Source organism: Meleagris gallopavo, chromosome 15 (assembly GCF_000146605.3).
Source record: "Meleagris gallopavo isolate NT-WF06-2002-E0010 breed Aviagen turkey brand Nicholas breeding stock chromosome 15, Turkey_5.1, whole genome shotgun sequence".
NCBI classification, from domain to species: domain Eukaryota; kingdom Metazoa; phylum Chordata; class Aves; order Galliformes; family Phasianidae; genus Meleagris; species Meleagris gallopavo.
Genome location: NC_015025.2, coordinates 258,137 through 279,209, shown reverse-complemented (window position 1 = coordinate 279,209; position 21,073 = coordinate 258,137). Strand labels below are relative to the sequence as shown.

Genomic DNA, 21,073 nt, shown 5'->3' with positions numbered 1-21,073 from the left:
CAGCAGGTTTTATTTTTTAAAATAATAATTTCTATTTGGGGGGAAAATTGCTTGCTTTAATGATTAGACTTCCTCAGAGTTTCCCATGTATGTTCTTGTTTGTCATGTAACTGAAATGCTGCTATTAACTGATGGCTGATATCATGGCTACTGAAGAACAGTCAGACCATGGGCTCTTCTTCTGCACTATCATGACCATTTAATAGATGACACAAGTAATACAAGGTGTAGTTATGAAGAAGAGATGGAACTCAGTATCTTATTCATGTCTTTCCTTATCTTTGTTGGGCAGAGGCTAGACCTGGTATTTTAATAGTAGCAATGCTAATTTCTTTCAGTTACTACAGCAATTTCTCTTAAATTTTAAGTACATCTCTGTAAACTTGGATTTTTCTCACTTCAAAGACAGTTATTAGAAGGCGAATGATCAAGTAGGTCAAGAATGTTGATCATTATCTTCCCGTTTCTCAGTTTTAATCCAGAATATTAAAATTCTACCATAATCAACTTCAGAATGTGGTTTTATATGGAGATTATATTTGGACTTACAGGGATCTATATGTAAATAAACCCCAACTGTTCCTCCATGTATAGCCTACATCTCCCCCTAAGCCATTTTGTACACACGGCTGTGTACCCCTGTGCCTCTGCTAGTTCTTGCTTCATTGCTGACACAATTGTTTTTTGCAGACTTTTATCACACCTCTTCATCTCCTTCTCCCTAAGCTAAACATTTTTAGCTCTCTTTCCTCATGTTTAATTTCCTTCAAGACTTTTATCAGTTGATAATATTTCTTCGGCGCGGCTGAGCTTATGAACACATAATACTTTAGCTATCCTGTGTGATGTACGCATCTATTTGTTTTAAAACGGATATTACAGAAGCAGAAAAAGTATAAATCAGCCAGAATTACAGATGGAACTGAAACTGCAGTTAATTAAAAATATTAGAAAACCTTCATGTCTGTTGTTTAGAAAATAGGAAACTTGCTAGCAGTTCGTTGTATTAAACAAAGCACAGAGACGTAAAAGTGTATTTGAACTTGCTGTCTTTTTAGATTTACAGTGGATGCTAGAAAGAATATATGAGAAAAAGCAGTAAGCACCAATCTAGAAAACTGCCAAACTGCACAGCTGTCTTGCTGTAACAGATAGGCTCAGTTCCTGCATTTGACATAAGCCTTGCTCAGGCTTAGGAACCACAGTAGGCTTCAATTTGACTTTTCTCTGGGCCAGACAGCTCATTAATATTAAACCACCAGGTGGGTGCTGATGGTCATAACCACGTACAGGTGATGTATTGAAATCTCTCAAAGAGGAACAACAAATTACATCAAGAGGCTGAAAGAAATGTGGTAAGATTGTAAGCTTGAATATGAGCCAGTCACTTTATCTTATAAATAAAGCAGTCAGAGAAGGCCTAATTGGAGTTCTCCTTGCTGAAGCAGCAGGCAGCACAGCAGTGATCTTGCCTTGGGCAGGGGCATCTCTCAGGGTTTCTCCTTCATGTCAAGAGATACTAACTCCATTTTCCGGTGAGTAAAACTTTAATTTTAAAAAGCATCTGATTTATGTTAAGATCTAGTGGCTGAATTATGTAATAGACTGATCACTGTGACTGCTGTCATCATAACAAATTAAAAATGTCAGCATACATCCTCTAATAAACCAAACCTTAATTACATCATTAAAACTGTGTAAGTATTGGGTATCTTTAGATACATCTTCTTCCAGAGTGCCAAGTGTCACTCACGACTCCTGAGAGGCATAGTGTTATTACACCTCCTCGAGTAAGAATGTTATGGATGATGTCTTGGGGTGGGAGGTGTCCCTAAATATCAGAAGGAAGTAAACAAAGAGACTGGATTTGGGAAAAAGTGTTATCTTCTTACAGATCTCGTCTACGACATTTATTAGTACCTTGAGAGTTTCTCATGTTTCTAAAAAAATAATGTACAAGATATGGGAACAGCATACAGTATGAAAAAATTGCTATGGTATTTATTTTATGTATAAAGGTTCACCTTTATGCAAGCTGAGCTCCCTGCTACTCTCTCTTCTTTTAATACAGCACATAGTTTACTAGACTGCTGATTCAAATGCATGTTTTTCTAATATATAGAAGGCACAGTCAAGTGACTGGGAAAGGTTTTATGCATCAGAACATGTTGTAGGATGTCATGAAGAAATCAAAGGATTCAAAGCATTCTCACTTGGATCCATCCAAACAAAGAGCGGCTTCCTCCACTGCCTATCTCCTGATCTTAATGAAGATGTAAAGGTGTCATTAAGCAGCAATAACTGCAATAATTCACATTTCTCTGTGGGATACTACCTCTTTTATTTTGCACGAGGGTTTTTGAACTCTGGTGATGTGCAGAAGTTTTCTGCCTTTGCCCTGCTCTCCTTCACCTGCTCACCCAGCTCTGTCTGTGTGTTATCAGCTCTACAAAACCACCTTGAAATAAAGGCCAGAGCTGCTAGCTGGGGTACCTGCGCTGTCAGTAGATAAGAGAGCAGGTGAGGGAGCAAATAAGAAGGCCAAAAGATGGTGTTTCATATTTCTACTGGCAACATAGATGCTCAACATGTAAATAACCAGGTGATAATAAATGTAGGTTAGTGACTCGTTAATATCAGTAGAAACAGTTCAGTTTTGAGGGTTTTGTGTTGATTTTTTTATTTTATTTTTTTAATATATAGAGGTTACCTATTCTTTCCCATGTTTCCCTTGCATCCTAATACTTGGCTATGAAATATCTTTCAGAGCTCTCCTCAAACTTCACTATCATTAATACAAAAGAGGTGAGAATCAAAGATCAAGACACTGGAAACAAGTGTCAGATCCAAGCAATGCTATGATTTTCTGGGGAGATAAGTTAATGCTGTCACTAGCAAAGGGCACAAGAAGTGAGTAAAGATGTCCTGCACCAGAACCCTTTTTGGTCAGTCTGTGGGCACTACAGCTGTAAGGCCTGTCCTTCAGGAAATTCTGTGCATAAAATATTCCTGTTTGTATACATTAAATCATCCCTCCCAATTCCTATTGGTAGGATTCATGTGTTATAGCCCTGCAAAGGAGTAAACGTTGATGTTCCACTACCACTCCATTTTACTCACATCCTGTTCATGTTCCTTAGAAACTTTCCCAATACTTTTGTGATACTCTGACATCCTGCCCCTGGGGTTTACTTACAAAGAGATTATTTGTCTTTCTCTTTAAAATACTTCATTATAAATTAAATCACATGTAGTTGAGAGAGGATTCCTGGGCTTATTAGGAGAATGACAGCAGACTGTTAAATACTGAATTCCAGCTTTATGTTTCTGAATGAATTAAGGTCGTTGTTAAACAAATACCCCCAGTATTATTGATGACAAGTGGAAAGAAAGTCCTGTGAGGGCAGCAGAATAAACTCTAAAATAAGCATTAAGCCATTTTGCAACATTATCTCATATGAGATCAGGCCTTGTAAATGGCAGAGAATCAATATTCTGTAGTATTGTGGCTCTTATTAAAGGAAAAAGAACAATGAAAGAAATATCCCCAAAATGTTTGTTCAGACAAACGGAAGGATATGAAAACCAGAGAGACGTGGTTCAAAAATTGCTGTGGTGGTTGAAGGTTCAGCCAAGTTTTAAGCACTCTGTAGTATTGTAGTGTACTACTTTTGTCATTGTTGCCTTGTGGAAAATGAAATCAAGGCTCTCTGAGAAGCACAGACATTTGTACCACTGACGAGGCATGTGTATTCTTCTAAATCCACTGGCAATCATCTTTACTATTGATGAAGAGAAAACACAGAACAGACTTATGGAACCAGGAAGATGCTTTTCTCATTAAAAAAACGTATATCCTTACAGACTTTCAGGATATATGGGAATTGAAAATCGAGCCAAGCAGGGAAATGGGATCCAAGGACATTCTGGTGGCTTGGGTTCCTGCATTTGTGTGAGCTCCTATGTCCTGAAGCTAAAGCCCAGAGATGTGGCTTTCTGCATAAAGGAGAAATGATTTTAAAATCCATGACTATTTCCTGGCAATAAATGATGCTTTGTTTAAGACAGGAAATATAGTGTGATCAAGGAGCTCAAGGACATGAGTCAAGAGTTATGAGGAAATTAGAAACAAAATGTGAGAGAACAGAAATATGGAGCACACTTTCTCCCCCCACGGGGGGGAGGAGGGGAGGGGTGAAGCAAGCAGACTTCCCACATAAAAGGAGTCGCAAGTGAGCAGCAAAGTAGTCTTGGAGTGAGACATGGTGAAGAACTTCATGTCTACAAGAAGTGTCCTAAAAGTACAGAGATATTAAAAAGAAAATGGTAACACACTGCTCAATGAGACACAGGTGATGTGGTCATCCTGGTGGATGACAGGTTGGCCGTGAGCCAGCAGTGTGCCCTCGTGGACAAAAAGGCCAATGGCATTCTGGGGTGCATTAAGAAGAGCGTGTCCAGCAGGTCGAGGGAGGTGATCCTCCCCCTCTACTCTGCCCTGGTAAGGCCTCATCTGGAGTACTGTGTCCAGTTCTGGGCTCCCCAGTACAAAAAAGACAGGGATCTCTTGGAAAGAGTCCAGCGGAGGGCCACAAAGATGGTGAAGGGCCTGGAGCATCTCCCCTATGAAGAAAGGCTAAGTGAACTGGGTCTGTTTAGCCTTGAGAAAAGACAACTGAGAGGGGACCTGATCCAGGTTTATAAATATCTGAGGTGTGGTGGCCATAGCGGTGAGGCAAGTCTCTTTTCAGTGGTACGTGGAGACAGGACGAGGGGAAACGGACATAAGCTGCAGCATAGGAAGTTTCGCACAAATGTGCGTAAGAACTTCTTCACGGTGAGGGTGACGGAGCACTGGAACAGGCTGCCCAGGGAGGTTGTGGAGTCTCCTTCTCTGGAGATATTCAAGTATCGCCTGGACGCCTACCTGTGCGACCTGGTGTAGGGAACCTGCTTTGGCAGGGGGGTTGGTCTCGATGATCTCTAGAGGTCCCTTCCAACCCCTACAATTCTGTGATTCTGTGATGTGGTGACAAAGGTCATGTCAAAGGCTGTCCTGTTCCAGTTAAGGCAGATTAAGCTCATATTTCACTTTAGATGAAAATGTAGGATTTTTAAGTAGTACAAATGTAGGATTTTTAAGAATCCCTAGTTTGCAGTTTCACTGAACATAGATCAAACATGTTCCTAATATAAGCAAGAGGACTTACAATTTTATTGCTAGAAAACACTATTTCCAATGAGAGTCAATGGGGTTTCACTGCCTGGTAGATAGGTGCAATAGGAAATATAACGTACAAGACATCAGATTGGTATTTATCTTCTTGCCATCTCAGAATATGAAATGGCAGATAGGGAAGTAGATGGACACAGGCATTACTAAGGCCAGCATGGCTAGCATACGATCTTGCAAATTAATATTCATCAACACTTCGGCCAAGCAGACAGAGCAGAGCTGGTTCTACATTGGAGAAAAGCAAAACCAAAGATAAGCTAGAGGACAAGGAGGACATCTGGTCTTCAGAAGACAATTGGAATTGAAAAGTGATGTTTCCAAAATGTCAGAACAATATATGTAAGTGTGTATGTATTCTCCTTAATACACATGTATGCATTCCCTGAGGGATAACACGGAGGTGAGTCTCATTGGAAAGAGTCCTGTGGGAAATGGATTCACAGAAAGCAACATCTGATGCTCACATATGTCTCAATCTGAAGCAAAAAGACTTCTGTTCATTACCAAAGGTCTGAAGTTTGATCTTTATCCTTGTTATTTTATTAACTTTTATGAAGATCTCTAGTCTTATTTAACACTTGTTGTGTTTTAAATCCAGCAGGCAGCTCAGAGCCACATGGTCACTTGCTCATTCTCCCCATATGGGGCGAGGGAGCCAATCAGAGAGGTAAAATTGCAAGAAGTCATGGGTTGAGATGACTCACTGTGACTGCATCATAGTAAAGCAAAAGCTATGCACACAAGCAAAGCACAGCAAGGAATTCATTCACTACTTCATTCATTGGCAGGCAGATGTTCAGCTGCCACCAGGAAAGAAGGGCTGACCACACATAACGGTGTCTTGAGAAGACAAATGCCATCACTCCAAATGTCCCCCCAAGCTTTCTTATTACCCCAACTTTTATTGCTGAGCATGATGTCAATACTCCTTTAGTCAGACTGGGTCAGCTGTACTGGCTGTCTCCTCCCAGCTCCTTCTGCAACCCCACCTGCTTGCTGGCAGGGCAGTATGAGAAGCAGAAAAGCCCTTGGCTCTGTGCAAGCACTGCCCTGAAGCAAATAAAACATCAGTGTGTTATCACCTCTATTTGCATCAAAAATCCCAAATGCAGGATTGTACGGCATCGTGAAAAAAACCAAAACCACAACACTCTGCTAGCAACACAAAGGTGAACAAAGGCTGAATTCAGTTCCCTGTGTTGTTTAAAATGTAATTCCAAGGGAACCTTTGTGTTGAATAAATAAAGAAAGCATAGTCTTGATAACTAATAGATGCATAGTTGTTATGTCCCACTTTTCATTTGTCCTTTACATTGATATCTGGGAATGAAATATGGATATGCTAAGTAGATAAGACATTATATATAACCTGGAGTATGCTGGATACCAATGGATACATTTCAGAGGTGCAGGAGGAATTTTATGAACGTGAATTTTGTGTATATGATATATTTGTACACACTGATCCCTGTAACAGGACCACTACCTTGTGATATGATTACAGTCTAACTCTAGAAAGACACCTACTATTGACTTCAAGGAAAAAAAATGAGAGAAAATGCATCATATGCCTTAGCCATGTCTTCTAGTTGTTATAAATTTGGCTTTATTGCCTATTTTTAACTCCTTGAACTTCCAAATCATAGCAAGGACATGTCAGATAGCCTTGCAAGGTTAGAGAACCATCTGATAGATATTTGTTCATCAGTCTGATGCAATGACATAACTTCACTGTAAGTCACAGACTGGATTTTTTCAGTCTTCATGTAGGACAACCCAGTCCTCAGACGTTGCCTACAGACATTTCTAATCTGTCCAGAGCTGGTAGTTCCTGGACCACTGTCCAGAGACATGTGTCTGCGTGTGATTCTTTGTTCCTGCAGGCATGATGCTGTGTTTTATTATATTAAAAAGTGCCTTATTTGATTTTTTTTTTCTGCCATACCAAGCATTCCACAACTCTCTGAAACACGCCTTGGCCTTTTTGTTCATTACCATCCCAAATTTTTATGATCTGAAAACTTCCCAAGAACAAACGTGTGTTTACACTAACATTAATTCTCCATACCATTAAATATTACATAGGCAAGGCACAAGAAAAGAGTCATTACAGGGCACTACTTGTCTCACTGCATTTATTTGTTACATCACCACTGATCACACCAAGGCTACCAAATAGGCAGATTAAATTTGATTCTGGGTGTGCTCTCCTGATTTTCCATGCTGCTGTTGTTTTCACTTATTTATCTGAATGCTGGAAGCAGAAAGTCAGGCCTTATAAAAATTTAATTATATTACATCAACAGAGCAGTTTCCATTATCTTACATATTTGTAATCTTGTCAGAAAAAGATATCAAATCTCCCTGACGTACCATTGAGCCACACTCTCCTCATGAGAGACTTGAAGGTGCCACACAATGAGAGGACTATCTGTGAGAAGTTAGTAAAATAAAGACAGTGGGATCAGAAGGGTTAATTTGTTCATTTTTTTTTCTGCTTCCTGGTAGCTGAGAGTGTTTCCTTTCCCTTGTTTGGGATTTCTGCTCTTTGCCTTTGGATCCAAGCCCAAGAAACATGTCAGCCTCCTTCATCTACTGGTTGGCAGCCAGTGCTGTGTGGAAAAGTGATCAGAATATCTATAAATTGGACAATGTAACTCTGGGTGTAACACAGGAATTGCTGGAGACCTACATCCTCCTGGCACTGAAGAACTAGCATAGACATCCTACACACTGTGTATATATATATATATATACCTGGTACATCATGCTGTATGCTATCTTAAACAGCACTGAGCACCTCTATTTAAGCCCTGAATAGACAAAGGATCCTCTAGGAAGGGTGGCAGAGGTCACTCCAGCAGAACCTCCTGATATACTTTGTACACAGCATCCCTTATAGAAATCAGATTCTGATGCTGCATTCCCATAATACTTCTAATGGAAAACTTCCCAGTGCTGGAGGAAAGGCAGGAGCAGAGCAATGGTAAATTTGGGGGTCTCTGGGTTGGGATTAACAGGATCCATGACAATAACCAGGATGTCTCTAAAGCACTGGCAGGATGAGAGCAGTAAAGGCAAGGCCAGGGTGCTCTTCAGCACTGGCACATCCATCAGCTAAATATTTCATAATCACATGTAAGTGTTCCGTGGAGCAGCAAGAGAAGGGACCCAAAGGGTGGGAAATGGAATAACTTCACTACCATGGCTATCTCATCACTACTATGCATGTTTTTCATAAAGAATGATGATCATTTTTGGTCTAACTACTGTAACTTCAAGTTTAAACTCCTATAAACATCTTGTAAATAATGGATAAGAAATTTACACTTGTTGAATATCTGCAAACTTTGGCCTCCAGTGATGTTCAGCTGATTAATTGCAAGGAAAGAGCCAAGCTGAAGTCTACTGTCTGATTTGGTTGAATGTTTGCTTAAATAACTTTCTCTTCAACTACAGCCAATGTAGTTGTGGTGAGGAACTGGGACTCACAGTGGGATCACCTGTCCTTGCAGGATAGTTCAGAATATCACCCACTTGAACAAAACTGGTGAATTTCTACCTTTATTTTCTGCAGAAAAGGTGTATCTCTTCACAAAGTTAATTAAGACAGCTTCAGAGCACTGTTAAGATTTTGTTTCCATGGGCTAAGGAAGTGGTATCTGTACTGCTCTGATCTATCCTCAGTGTCTTTCACTATTTAACTAACTCACAACAAAATCAGTTTTCAAGCTTGATCTTATTTGTATGTAATATCACACATTTTTATTTGAAAAGTGTGTACAAATGTCTATTTAGTGGGAAGGGGGTTTCATTCTTTTTCACAATTCGATGTGAAATCACAAATGATGCAGGAAGAACTTCTGTGTGAACACTATTTCAGCCTTCCTAAGAAATCCATCTGACCACTCATATCAGTTTGAGTGCTCTACTGGTTTATTTGTTGCACCAGTTTGTTGGTTGCTGCTGTTGCTTTAATGTGATGAAAAGGTTTTTCTGATTTGACCATTTTCCTTCAGCTCACACAAGCGTATTCCAGTTCTGACACTCTTTTCTCTTTCCTTCCCAGCTCTCTGATAGTTGTCTGTCATTTACATGTGCTCTCTTTGCTGGATAACACTTCGTTATTCCTCTTAATAGCAACTTTAGTACAAAGCAAAGCTGTCTTCAAAGCTTCCTACAACACACAGCACAGCAGTGCATTCCATAACACATCCCCCATTCAGGGATTCTTCCAGCATACTGCATTTCCTGGTGCTGACCATTGCAGTAGATCCATGACAATTCATGCCCCTCTGACCGACATTTCTGCCCCTTGTCACACTGCTGCTCCTGGATCCTATCCGTGCTGATGCTGCCCCAAGATTTCAATCCACAGACAGCAAATGGACAGCTTCTAGGTAAGAGCAGAAAGCAGTAGCATATTTCAGAATCCGCTATGTTTTTTTCTTCTGCTATCTCCTTTGCAACACACTGGAGAATATTGAATATCGAATATTTCCTAATGGAAGCTGTGTTATCAGCCAGCTGTGGCTCACTGGTCCGAAGTCAGACAGCATTTGAGCCATTAATGTCGTGTGAGAGAGAACAACTTAAAAACCTCAGATTTTGAGAGACAATATCATTAGACATGTTTGATTAGACATGTGGATTAAAATCCTTTTTTTGTTGTTGTTTCTATATGCATCAATCTCGAGGAAAATTTTTGCTGTGTTTTCATGTTTCTGCATCTCAGTAATTTATACCACTCAGCATCCAGCTTGATCTTTTTCATGCTTTTCTCCAGAGGCATGCACAGGAAGAAATGAAGATTGTGTAGAAAGAAAAAAAGAAACACTGCATGGGTTTGTTCTGTTCAGCCTAAAGAGTTTGGCAAATAGTTTTCTCTGATGTCTTTTTGATGTGTATTTGGTGGGAGGCGTTCATGAACAAAGAGATTGCGCAGGAAGGATTCTATTGCCTCATGTAAAAGTAGCTCATACTCCATCTGCTGAGTAACAGGGTAAAGAACATCTATTTGTTACTGTACTCCAAACACTAGTGCTACCCTCTGAATGGCAGATGACAGTGCATACAGCACACAGCTGTTTTCTTTTGGGGGATTGTTTTTTTCTTCCATATATTCAGAAGTATACAAATCTAGATTTGGACTCTCACACGACATATTCCTTATTCAGACAGGCAGCCTGCATTCATTCTTAAAGCTGTCCCAGAGTCACCCATGGCTCACTGCAACCATAGTTCACTGGAACAGGTTGCCCAAGGAGGCTGTGGATGCCCCATCCCTGCAGGCATTCAAGGCCAGGCTGGATGTGGCTCTGGGCTGCTGGTTGGTGACCCTGCACATAGCAGGGGGTTGAAACTCAATGATCATTGTGATTCTTTCCAACCCAGGCCATTCTATGATTATTCTATGATTCTATGGCTGCTGTACAGGCGTTTATGCAGAGCATTTCTTTCTTTAGCTACCTTGATTCACGTCTCAATCAATAGAAAGACATAAATGAAAGAAATCAATGAGGAAGCAAAGATACTGATGAAGCTGTGGACTACCACCTGGTATTGAATATAATGATGTTTTGAGAGGAAGGCTAAGAGGCACTTCAGTAGCACGTCAAAGTTCCTACAGGCTGATATCCAGAGGGCAGTTTGAATCTTATTAGACAGAAAAAGGAAAAAAAGGAGGAAAAGGAGGAAAAAGGAAAAAAAGGAATGGGGGAAAAAAGAGAAAGGGGAAGGGAAAGGGAAAAGAGAAAAAGAGGAAGAAAAAAGAAAGAAGAGAAAAAGAAAAAAGGGAAAGGGGAGGGGAGGGATAATGCAATATTCTTCTCCCTTGTAGCGTTTTAAGCAGAAAGCACTGCAGCTCTGCATTCTGCATAGGCTCTGCACAGCCTGCCCTTTAAATGTCAGGTGATCCAAACCCCTCCTAGAAGGCAGACATGGGATCACAACCTTCTGGACTCCATCTGAGCAAATAAAGGAAGAACTAAGTTACCTAGACATGGCAGGAACAGAATGCTGTGATCTTAAAGAAATCTACAGTCAAAAAACTAATGCTTTTCACCACGTTCAGGAGATGCAATTTTATTTTCCTCCAACACAATACAAAACACACTTCACATTCAAGTTTAAATCATACTTGCTTAACTAGACTTACTTTTGTTGAACTAGAGGTCTAACACAGCCCAAGCAATATCAAACGTGCATTGGATATACTCTGGTTTGGCAGGAAAGGAAATTAAGGGATTATTCAGCTCTGGTGTCTCCTGCGACAATCCCTGATTCCCAGGCTTTAAGCTGACTGCTGTCCCCACTTGCCCCGCAGTCCCAGTGCTGGAGTGAACCAGTACACTGCTCAATACTGCTTTAATTTCATTTTTGATCCACAGCAACGGCAGGAAGCCAGAGTTAAGGCCCCTGAGGGTTAAAATGATCTCCATGACTGCTCCATGACCTACATCCCCTCCAAAAACCAGCTCGTTTTGGAATGCCAGGTTCCCCCTTGAAGCCTCACTAATGACCGCATCATTGATGTTTTTTTCCGGCCTCCTGCTCTGAGTTTCAAACTCTCAGTGTCCGCTTTTTTCCCAAGATCTGAGTGCACTCTCCTCTCCCCCAGGCACTGAGCAGCACAACAGCAGGCAGCTCCTGCAAGGAAGAGTGCCAATGGATGGATGGATGGATGGATGGATGGATGCATGCGGGGGTGGGTGGATGGATGGATGAACGGATGGATGGATAGATGAAAAGACCCGCCTCTCTCCGAAGGAGCCTCCCCTAGCAGAAGCCGGAATACCGAGAAGCCCGGTAGTTTCCGAGCCTTTTTCTGCACCTCGTTTCCATGACATGCAGATTCGCGGCTCACTTTCTTTCCTTGGTGGCTGCTGCCCTCCGCTGGCGCACAGCGGGTGTTGCAGCAGGACGTCTCCTGCCCAGCCAGGGACGGGGCAGCAGCTCCAACCCCGCTGCTTCTGCTCCATCCTGGGCAGGGATCGACTTTCTGATAGATCCGAAGCTGCGTTTTATTGATCCCCAGAGTTAGTCGCGCCCAAGTCTCATCACTTTCTTGCCAGTCTTCTTTTTTTCTTTGACAATCAACAAGTTGTTTTCCACTGATGGAATGCAGAAACTTTATTTTTTCTCCAGAACTGGGAAGCCAGCAGCTGAAGAATTTTGAGCTATGAGGTGCGTTGCACTTGTCCAGATACAAACTCTTTGAAAGTGTAGATAATAGCAGGACAAGGGGGGGGGAAAGTTGTTTTAAGTTAAAGGAGGGAAGTTTTAGGTTGGATATCAGGAGGAAGGTTCTTTAATATGAGAGTGGTGAGGTGCTGGAACAGCTGCCCAGAGAGGCTGTGGATGCCCTGTCCATCCCTGGAGGTGTTCAAGGCCAGGTTGGATGGGGCCCTGGGCAGCCTGGTCTAGCATTAGATGTGGAGGTTGTTGGCCCTGCGTGTGGCAGGGGATCGGAGCTTCGTGATCCTTGAGGTCCCTTCCAACCCAAGCCATTCTATGAAACAGTGAAACTCTTTGGAAAGTAGATTAACTATGATGCTCCTTCAGCAATACCTGCTAAATGCACTCCTCTCCTATCTGTATGTTTTGTACTGATTAATTCTGTGTGTGTGTGTGCGTGCGCGCGTATTAAGCTGCATTCAGTTTTTCACTGCCAGTGTGCCCACTCCATTAGTAAATGTGATACTGATACAAGTACATGTCTGTCACCTAAAAGGTGAATGAACTCTGAATTTCTCCCCCTAGGGTGGATGACCTCTGCTCTTGGAAGCTCCTTTCTTTCAAAGTATCCACGTGTCGTTAGTCAGCAGAGCAAAGCAAGTCAAAACATCCTTCTCAAGAAAAACAGCTTTGGCCCAGTTCAGTTTTGCCAGTGCACAAAGCAAAGATACCAGGCTATGTTAGCATACTCAGAGCCTAAACCTCACCGCTTGGTGTCAAAGATGTGCCACTAAGTTCATTGGTCACTCTTCATTTCTAGGAATGGTTTAGTTTTGTTGGAGACACAAGGGTGATGCTGTGATCCTGGAGGGTGCCTGGGCTGCAGTTGCTGCTGAATGCATTATATGAGAGGAAAACACAACCGAGGGCAGAGAAACAGAAGGTATATAAAGTCTCCCAAGTCTTCCTAACACAGATCTCTATTGCTTCTGCAAAGAAAAAGGCCAGATTCCCCTTGAGTTAGTGTTAAACTGCCCCTACCATTTTAGCTGGATTCAGCTTACAAAAAGCACTGACCCCTTTCCAACAGCAAATCACTGCACTAGTCACTGTAGCTTCAGAAACAGTAGAAATAAGTGGGTTGGGGTAAGTTGGGTCACGCTGACCTAACTCTGCGTTCACTTACGAGATGAGAAAACAACACTCCCTTCTATCTGTGTCTCTTTTCAAAGTCTTTGCTCAGAAGTTCTATTTCCTTTCCAGGCAGTGACTTCCCTGTCCATGAAGTTGCACTTTACTACTGAGTTTCTTTTAAGGTGTGTGTCAGCACCAAGTATTTCCACTTTCTCAATATTTCTCATACTATGGATTTAATACTGAGAATTAAATCCAAGGGTCTGGAGAAGTTCTTCTGAAGATGAACCAAGCTTGTCCTCAGGACACTTAGGAAACCAAACACTACTGCTTGCTCTGTCTGGGCAATTCATCCTGTTAAACTGGCTGCAGTAGTGGGATTCCTTTTGTTTTGCTCTATGTTTTGCTAATTTTCTTGCTGTTCAAGTAGAAAGAGAGAATCTAGGACCTGAGCCAAACACTGAGAATGGGGCAAGGATAGGCACAAATCAGGACTGTACCTCAGCTTTGTTTCCTCCTGTCTCTCTCTTCTAATGGTTTTGTTCCTTCATAACATGCATTTTGTCACTCTTCTGATCCATTGTATAATCAATGAATATACAGGTGTTATAATTAAGAAATATACAAGAAAGTTAGGCTAAACAGGTTATCACACTAAAGAAGAATGGATGGAAAGCTTATCCTTACCCTGGGCATACTGTAAAGACTGCAAGAGGAGCAATCTCCAAAAGAGAGCCTTCCCTCCTGACAGTCAGTCTTAAAGTCAGCCAAGCTATACACCTCCTGGTAGCCCAGGAGAATTGTCTTCACCTGTGCTCCCCGGGTTGACTCATTGCTCGCCTCAGGTGGTCAATCAGAGGTTCAGGCCATGATTCAGCAGTTCTCATACATCCATGCACCTGCTTTGACTTCAGACTGTAACTGCTGCCCTTCCCACCTTTCTTTAAATTCTTCTATGTCTTTTTAATTGATTGAACCCCATTTTCCCTCAGGTAATGCCCACCTTTTCTTACAGATGTTTGTTGCAGTGTAACCCAGCAGGCAGCTCAGCACCACACAGTGCTTTGCTCACTCCTTCCCAGGCTGGATGAGAGAGAGAACTGGAATTAAAATAGAACATGTGAATTGAGGGAAAAACTATTTACTAAGAAAAGGAAGACTGAAACAAAAATGCAATGATAATTATATAGATAGGTCACTTTGAAAGTAATGTCTCCTGTTTGTTTCCATGAAAACTACAGATAAGAAGAGCACTGTAACACTATTTGATAGAACAAGTTCTCAGCTACAACACAGTATTATTTTTCAGTGTAGGCACCACCATTAGCTGTGTGTTTTTGCCAGCAATGAACAAGAGCCTGCATGCTGCACTCAGAAAAATCTGCACCGGTGGAGGTGACAGCTGTGCATGGCCATCCAAAATGTGGATTGTCTTTCATGACAATGTCACCACTGCTGAAACACAACACACACCACCTCACTGTGCTCATATTCACTGTCTGGTTTCTCTGGTCTCCATAAATGTTCAGCAAGCACTGACGAATGTCCATGAGTGCAATTTTTTCTGGATGGAGGAAGTCAGTTTATATTTTTGCTTCATAGGCAATGACAGGGCTTCCATGTCAGGTGGCATTTTGTCAGAGTGTCCTTCTGCTGTCATCTGTCAAACAGCAACAAAATATAATGGAATATTGGTGGGAAGGTTCAACCTCTGCTGCCAAAACACCACCATCAGCCTCTGATGTCATGGGCCAACATAATAACACAGGCAGCATTACTTTCAGAGCAGACCTCAGAACCACAATGCAATTGCTTGCCACCCACCAACCAACACCCTGCTAACAGCACAATGGCTCTTTCTCTCCAATGCCCAGCATCCCCTTCCTCAGCCAGCTCCCCACAGCTTTATGTCCTGCATGATGCCAAGTGGTATAGAACAATCCTCTTATTATATTATTCAGGCCAGACGTCCCAGCTCCACCCCACCCCAACCACCACGCCATCATGGTGGTGACTCTTTGCTGTTGAGTGGCCTGAGCCTCAAGTGTGCTCCCATTCCTCAGCAACAACACTGCTTCAGCTGAAACAAGGACCATCTTACACTGACAAGCTCCTTCTAAGCTGCCTTCAAGGTGGATCCTAAATACATAATCTCTTTGATCAAACTTGTCATCCAAGCAGATTTATGCTTAACTTCTCTAGGGTTCTCTTTCATGTCATCTTTCTCTCCTCTAATCATCACTGCTCCTCCTCCTGCTCTTCCTTCCTGTCCTTCACTTCCAAGTCAGTGTCTCATTTCAAGTCCTGCTTCTCTCCTCAGTTGATCAAATAGAATTGCAAAGTTAGCCTTCTTCAGGCCAACCTCTCCTCAAGTCTTTTCCTCCCTTATCTGTGAATTGAAAATAATATGTGTTATTTCCATGTCCATAACTGCATACAGTCTGGATACTTCTCTGCTTCTTACTCCCACTTAACTGCTCTCCTTCAATTACTCATACTCACAATCTTCAGGTAATCAATTAGAAAAGCATTTGTTCACAAGCTGGAATTTTCTTGCCCTTGTTCCCATGATGCCTTTGTGGCCCTTCTGTCCCTGAAGTCTTTTTCAAGGCTATTCTAGTATTACACTCATCTTATTCTCCTCTACTGCTTTGTGAAAATGTAGAAAGCTGGGACTACTGATACAGTGGGTTTGAACTGCTTGGCAACTTTGTGCTGCTTGTCTGTTCATCATGCTATTTTTCCATGCATTATCTCCTCCTTATCAACTGGAAACCCCACTCCAGAAAACTCTAGAAGTAGTCATGAAAAAAAAAGGATGCAAAACCATTAAAAATACGTCCATAGATTTGATTTCTTCACAAATGACATTAACTTAGAGATCATAGAACAGTAGAATGGTCTGGACTGGATCCCACTAGGCCAGTCTGCCAAAAGCCCCATCCAGCCTGGCCTTGAACATTGTGAAAGATGGGACATTCAGCTTCTCTCAGCAGCCTGTGCCAGTGTCTCCCCACCCTCACAGTAGAGAATTTATTCCTGATATCTAATCTACTCCAACTCTGTTTTAAATCCATTACTTCTTGTCCTGCCACTACATTTACTGTTAATGGGTCCCACCTGAGGTTATTTTCTAGGCCCCCACTATGTGCTGGAATGCAGCTATAAAGTCCCCACAGAGTCTTCTCTTCCCCAGGCTGAACAACTCCAACTCCCCACTTCTCTTCATATGAGAGGTGATCCAGCCCTCTGTGCATCCTTGTGGCCCCCTTCTGCCCTATTCCAGATGCAGTCCAGGACACAGTTGGCCTTCTGGGCTGCAAACACACTCTGCTGGCTCATGCTGAGCTTTTTAGCCATTAATACCCTCAATTCCTTCTCTGCAGAGCTGCTCTCAATACTCTCACCATCCAGCCTGAGTTTATGTTTGGGATTGCCCAAAGTGTAGTTGGACACTACACTTTTCCTCGTTGAACTTCATGAGGTTCATATATGCCTACCTCTTCAGCCTGTCCAAGTCCCTCTGGATGACATCCCTTCACTTGAGTGTGCTGACAGCACCACACAGCTTGGCATTATCCAGAAACTTGCTGAGGATGCACTCAATCCCACTGTCAAGGGGATTGACAAGAGAGCATCTAAAATAGACTAAGATAATATTTGTGGGCCACTTGAGATCTCAGCATACGTGAAAACTTGCTGTCTGAAGGATTTATGAAGAGAATTTTCAGCTGCATGTTTAAACTGAGGATGAGGATGAAGATGGAAAACCTGGATCTCACTGATCACAAAACCCACAGTGATGGGAGTAACTACTTAGGTGGCTTCAAAAGGCATCCGTACAAATAAAGTGCTGAAGCTGAGGAGGGTGCATTTTTAAATGGGAAGTATTGAGACTGCTGGGACTAGAGAGATGAGAATCAGAATTTCTTGCCTCCAAAAGGTGCAGGAAGCAAAGGTATGGGCAGAGACAGGTGTCTTCAGTTCAGTATTGTCTTTGGAGACTGGAGAATGCACCTATCAGAACGTCTCTGGGAATGCATACAAATATAAGTCATTTGAAGCAGGGAATTTCCCTTCATTCTCCAAAGCTGCAATATACGTAAGAGAGATTTTAGAGCAGATATCCTCATGAGCTGGCATTAGTAGAAAGGAAATACTACTACCTAGAAGGAAATGTGCTGATATTAATACTGAGTTGGTTCTTCATGTTACTTTAGGAGAAGCACACACAACAGAGATCCTCCTGTGAAAAACAAAATATGCAAAGCTTTGAGCCTCCTTATCACCGAATTATAGAATGGCCTGGGTTGAAAAGGAGCACAGTGCTCATCCAGTCCCAACCCCCAGCTATGTGCAGGTCGCCAACCAGCAGCCCAGGCTGCCCAGAGCCACATCCAGCCTGGAGGCCTTGAGTGCCTCCAGGAATGGGGCATCCACAGCCTCCTTGGACAACCTGTTCCAGCGCCTCACCACTCTCTGTGTGAAAAACTTCCTTCTAATATCTAATCTAAATCTCCCCTGTCTCAGTTTAAGACCATTCCCCCTTGTCCTATCACTATCCACCCTCCTGCAGCCTGTGTGTACTTGAAAACTCCTAGATGATCTCCCTGACTTCCAGAAGATGTTCTGCACAATCAGTTCTCCCTATGTGTGCCCAGAGTATCTCTTTCTGAAAACATTTCACACAAGGTTTGTACAGAATGTTTCATACTGGCTTGGATTATTGGTGTCAAACCAGATGACTATTAAAAGCAGTAGCAGAGCACTAAGAAAGTGTGTCTATTTGCCAAGTGCTTCAGGTGGGAAGAGTATTTCTTAATTTGCTCTATTAGCAGATGAGACCTCACCGAGGACTGGAACAGGCTGCCCAGGGAGGTGGGGCACTCACTGTCCCTGTAGGCGTTCAAGAAACGTGTAGAGGTGGTACTGTGTGACATGGCTGAATGGCCAATATTGACGACAGGTGGAAAGTTGGATCTGAATGATGCCGTGAGGAGGTGCTGAGGCTGGGGGCCGACGGCCAAGTGTAGTTCCTGTGCTGGACGCCCAGTGCCGCTGTTGGCCGCTGCCGAGCAGGGATAGAACCGAGAACCAGCCGGATGCTGCCGGGCTGCCGTTCGCTGCGAGATCTTTAGCCGAAATAGCTCGGCTGCACTGGAATACGTCCCAGCTCAAAGCCCTTCCAAAGGATCTGCCGCACGGAGAACCATCAGGAAAAACGCCAAGACAGCAAAGCAGGATTGAGAATGGGAAGGAATGGGAAAATCAACCGAGCTTTCCGCTGCCTGCTGATGCCATGCGCATTTCCTGAGGAATCTGGAGCCAGGCGGAGCCCATTGGTTGGTAAGCACCGCGAGAAAGACGTTTACTTTTAACAGAGAGACGGGGGAGCTTGGGACTGAATGCAGAGAGGCGGCTCGTTTGGGTCTCGGAAAGCCTCAAACAGGATTATACGCCGGTAAGTGCAGTATAACGGAGAGCCAGAAGGTGAGGAACGATTCTCCTGGCTTTTCTTACGCTTCCATCCAAAGGGCAGCTCAGGGCTGCAGCTCTGCGAGAGCGCTGGGAACTCAGAGAGGAGAGAGAAGAGAGAGAAGAGAAGAGAGTAGAGGGTAGAGGGAAGAGAGAAGAGAGGAGAAACCCGACCTGGGAAGCGGCTGGGAAAGGCAGGAGGGGAGCGAGCCTTCATCTCTGCAAGCGGCCATGGAAATCACGGCGGTTCGGGAAAGAATCGGTGCTGCTGATGTGAGCCGGAGAGGACGGTTCTCAGAGCTGCGAGGCAGTGATGGAGAAGAAGCTTTCGTCGGAGAGGAGCTGTACACAACGTGGCAGCTCTGAGATTTCACTGCGCTGACGTGTATTTCATATGGAAGAGCAAGATTTTGGAAACGAGAATTGTTCAGGCTGCAGAAATGCGGGATGAATATTCTTTCAGGAATGCTGTGTTTTGAAGACACAACAGGAACTGACTGGAAAAAGTTGCTGTGGCTCTTTCTTAAGAATAAAATACAGATCTTCAAGAGGAGAACTGTTTCTGGGTTACCGTCTTTGGATAAAGAAGTCATCACTAAATAAAAAGTAGAGGAAGCCTGCAATATCACTATGTGATATCTGAAAGATATAAGAGAAGTCTCTGACACATTCATATAGATTATACATCTTACTGTGGCTTTTGTTCCTTACTCTGTCCTACACACAATGCCTTCAGCTACGTTTTGTTTTTCCTATCATAAGTACGCATTTCATTGCAATGACTCAAAGGAAAAGAGAAGCATTAGCTCTCAAATAATGCAGAGTAAGTTCCTACTGTATTTCACATTTCTCTAAAATCTGAAAGCCTCAATCTAAGGGCACTATCTTCTGATGTGCAAAGATATTCTACCTAAGAATCTGTGAAGGACCACTGTTCATCTTATGCCTATTCTGCACCTGTAGCTGAAGGAGAACATCTCCCCATGAATGGAGGAGAGTGGAGTGAGAAGTGCCCATGGAAGCACTTCTCAGCCTGGATCTGTTCACTACCATGATGGTACCTCACAGCACCTCATCTGTCATGAAGCACCTTACAGTAAAGCAAGATTCCAGATCCACTTTCTTCTCTCTGAAAAGAGAGTCAATCAGAAGAGAGAAGAGGGTCAATCAGAAGCACTGCTGAGGGAATAAGCAAGTGGAACCCGGCTGTCACCATTATTTCTGCATGGAGTGAGTTAAGATCATATTCCAAACTCCGTCTACTGATGTAGTTGGCCAATGGCTGGTTTTACAAGTTTCAGTGTTGCTGAAAAAATAGGAACTTCAGAGATGGACACATCCCCAACTGATGGATGGATGGATGGATGGATGGATGGATGGATGGATGGATGGAAGGAAGGAGGGATGGAAGGAAGGAGGGATGGAAGGAAGGAAGGAAGGAAGCAAGCAAGGAAAGAAGGAAGGAAGGAAGGAAGCAAATATAATGCAAATATAATTTAATCTTCTAGATCCTATCAGGATTCCAAGTCAAAAAAATGCAAGAGAAAAAAACGCACACACATACAATGACTGCATCCTCGTGAAGTTGTCAACCAGCTATAAATCTAACTAGTCATAAGACCGACCCTGTTAGCAACTTTCTCCTACTAACACAGTTATTAATTTTTTTAAAAGAATTCTTGAAGGCATCCGCGAATGACTCAGAACAAAACAAGAGAATATTGCTCAATGGTGAACAAAGCTGCAAACGAAGAATTTGCTTCCAAGACTTTTCCCTGTTAGATTTCTCGCACTGTCTCTCATACTCACATTCTCATAAATCTGAAATTCTCCAGTCCGTTCAAGCTCCTAAAGATACTGCGCGGATAAACAAGACACGAAAAAAAGGTAAACAGCACTACGCAACCAATGGAAAAATGCTCGGGATTACAACAGGGAAGACGAGCCTAGCAGAAAAGACGCAGGAGCAATTCGCAGTCGCGCCGCTGGGTGGGGATGTTGTCCAGGGAGCGGCAGCTCCGTGTGGCCGCAGCGCGCTTAGGGGCGCAGGCG

At 42.9% G+C, this 21,073-nt stretch overlaps 1 pseudogene; it reads left to right on the top strand.

Annotated features, from left to right (window-relative positions):
- Positions 1 to 21,073, top strand: part of LOC116217198 — a 34,559-nt pseudogene that overhangs the window by 10,133 nt on the left and 3,353 nt on the right.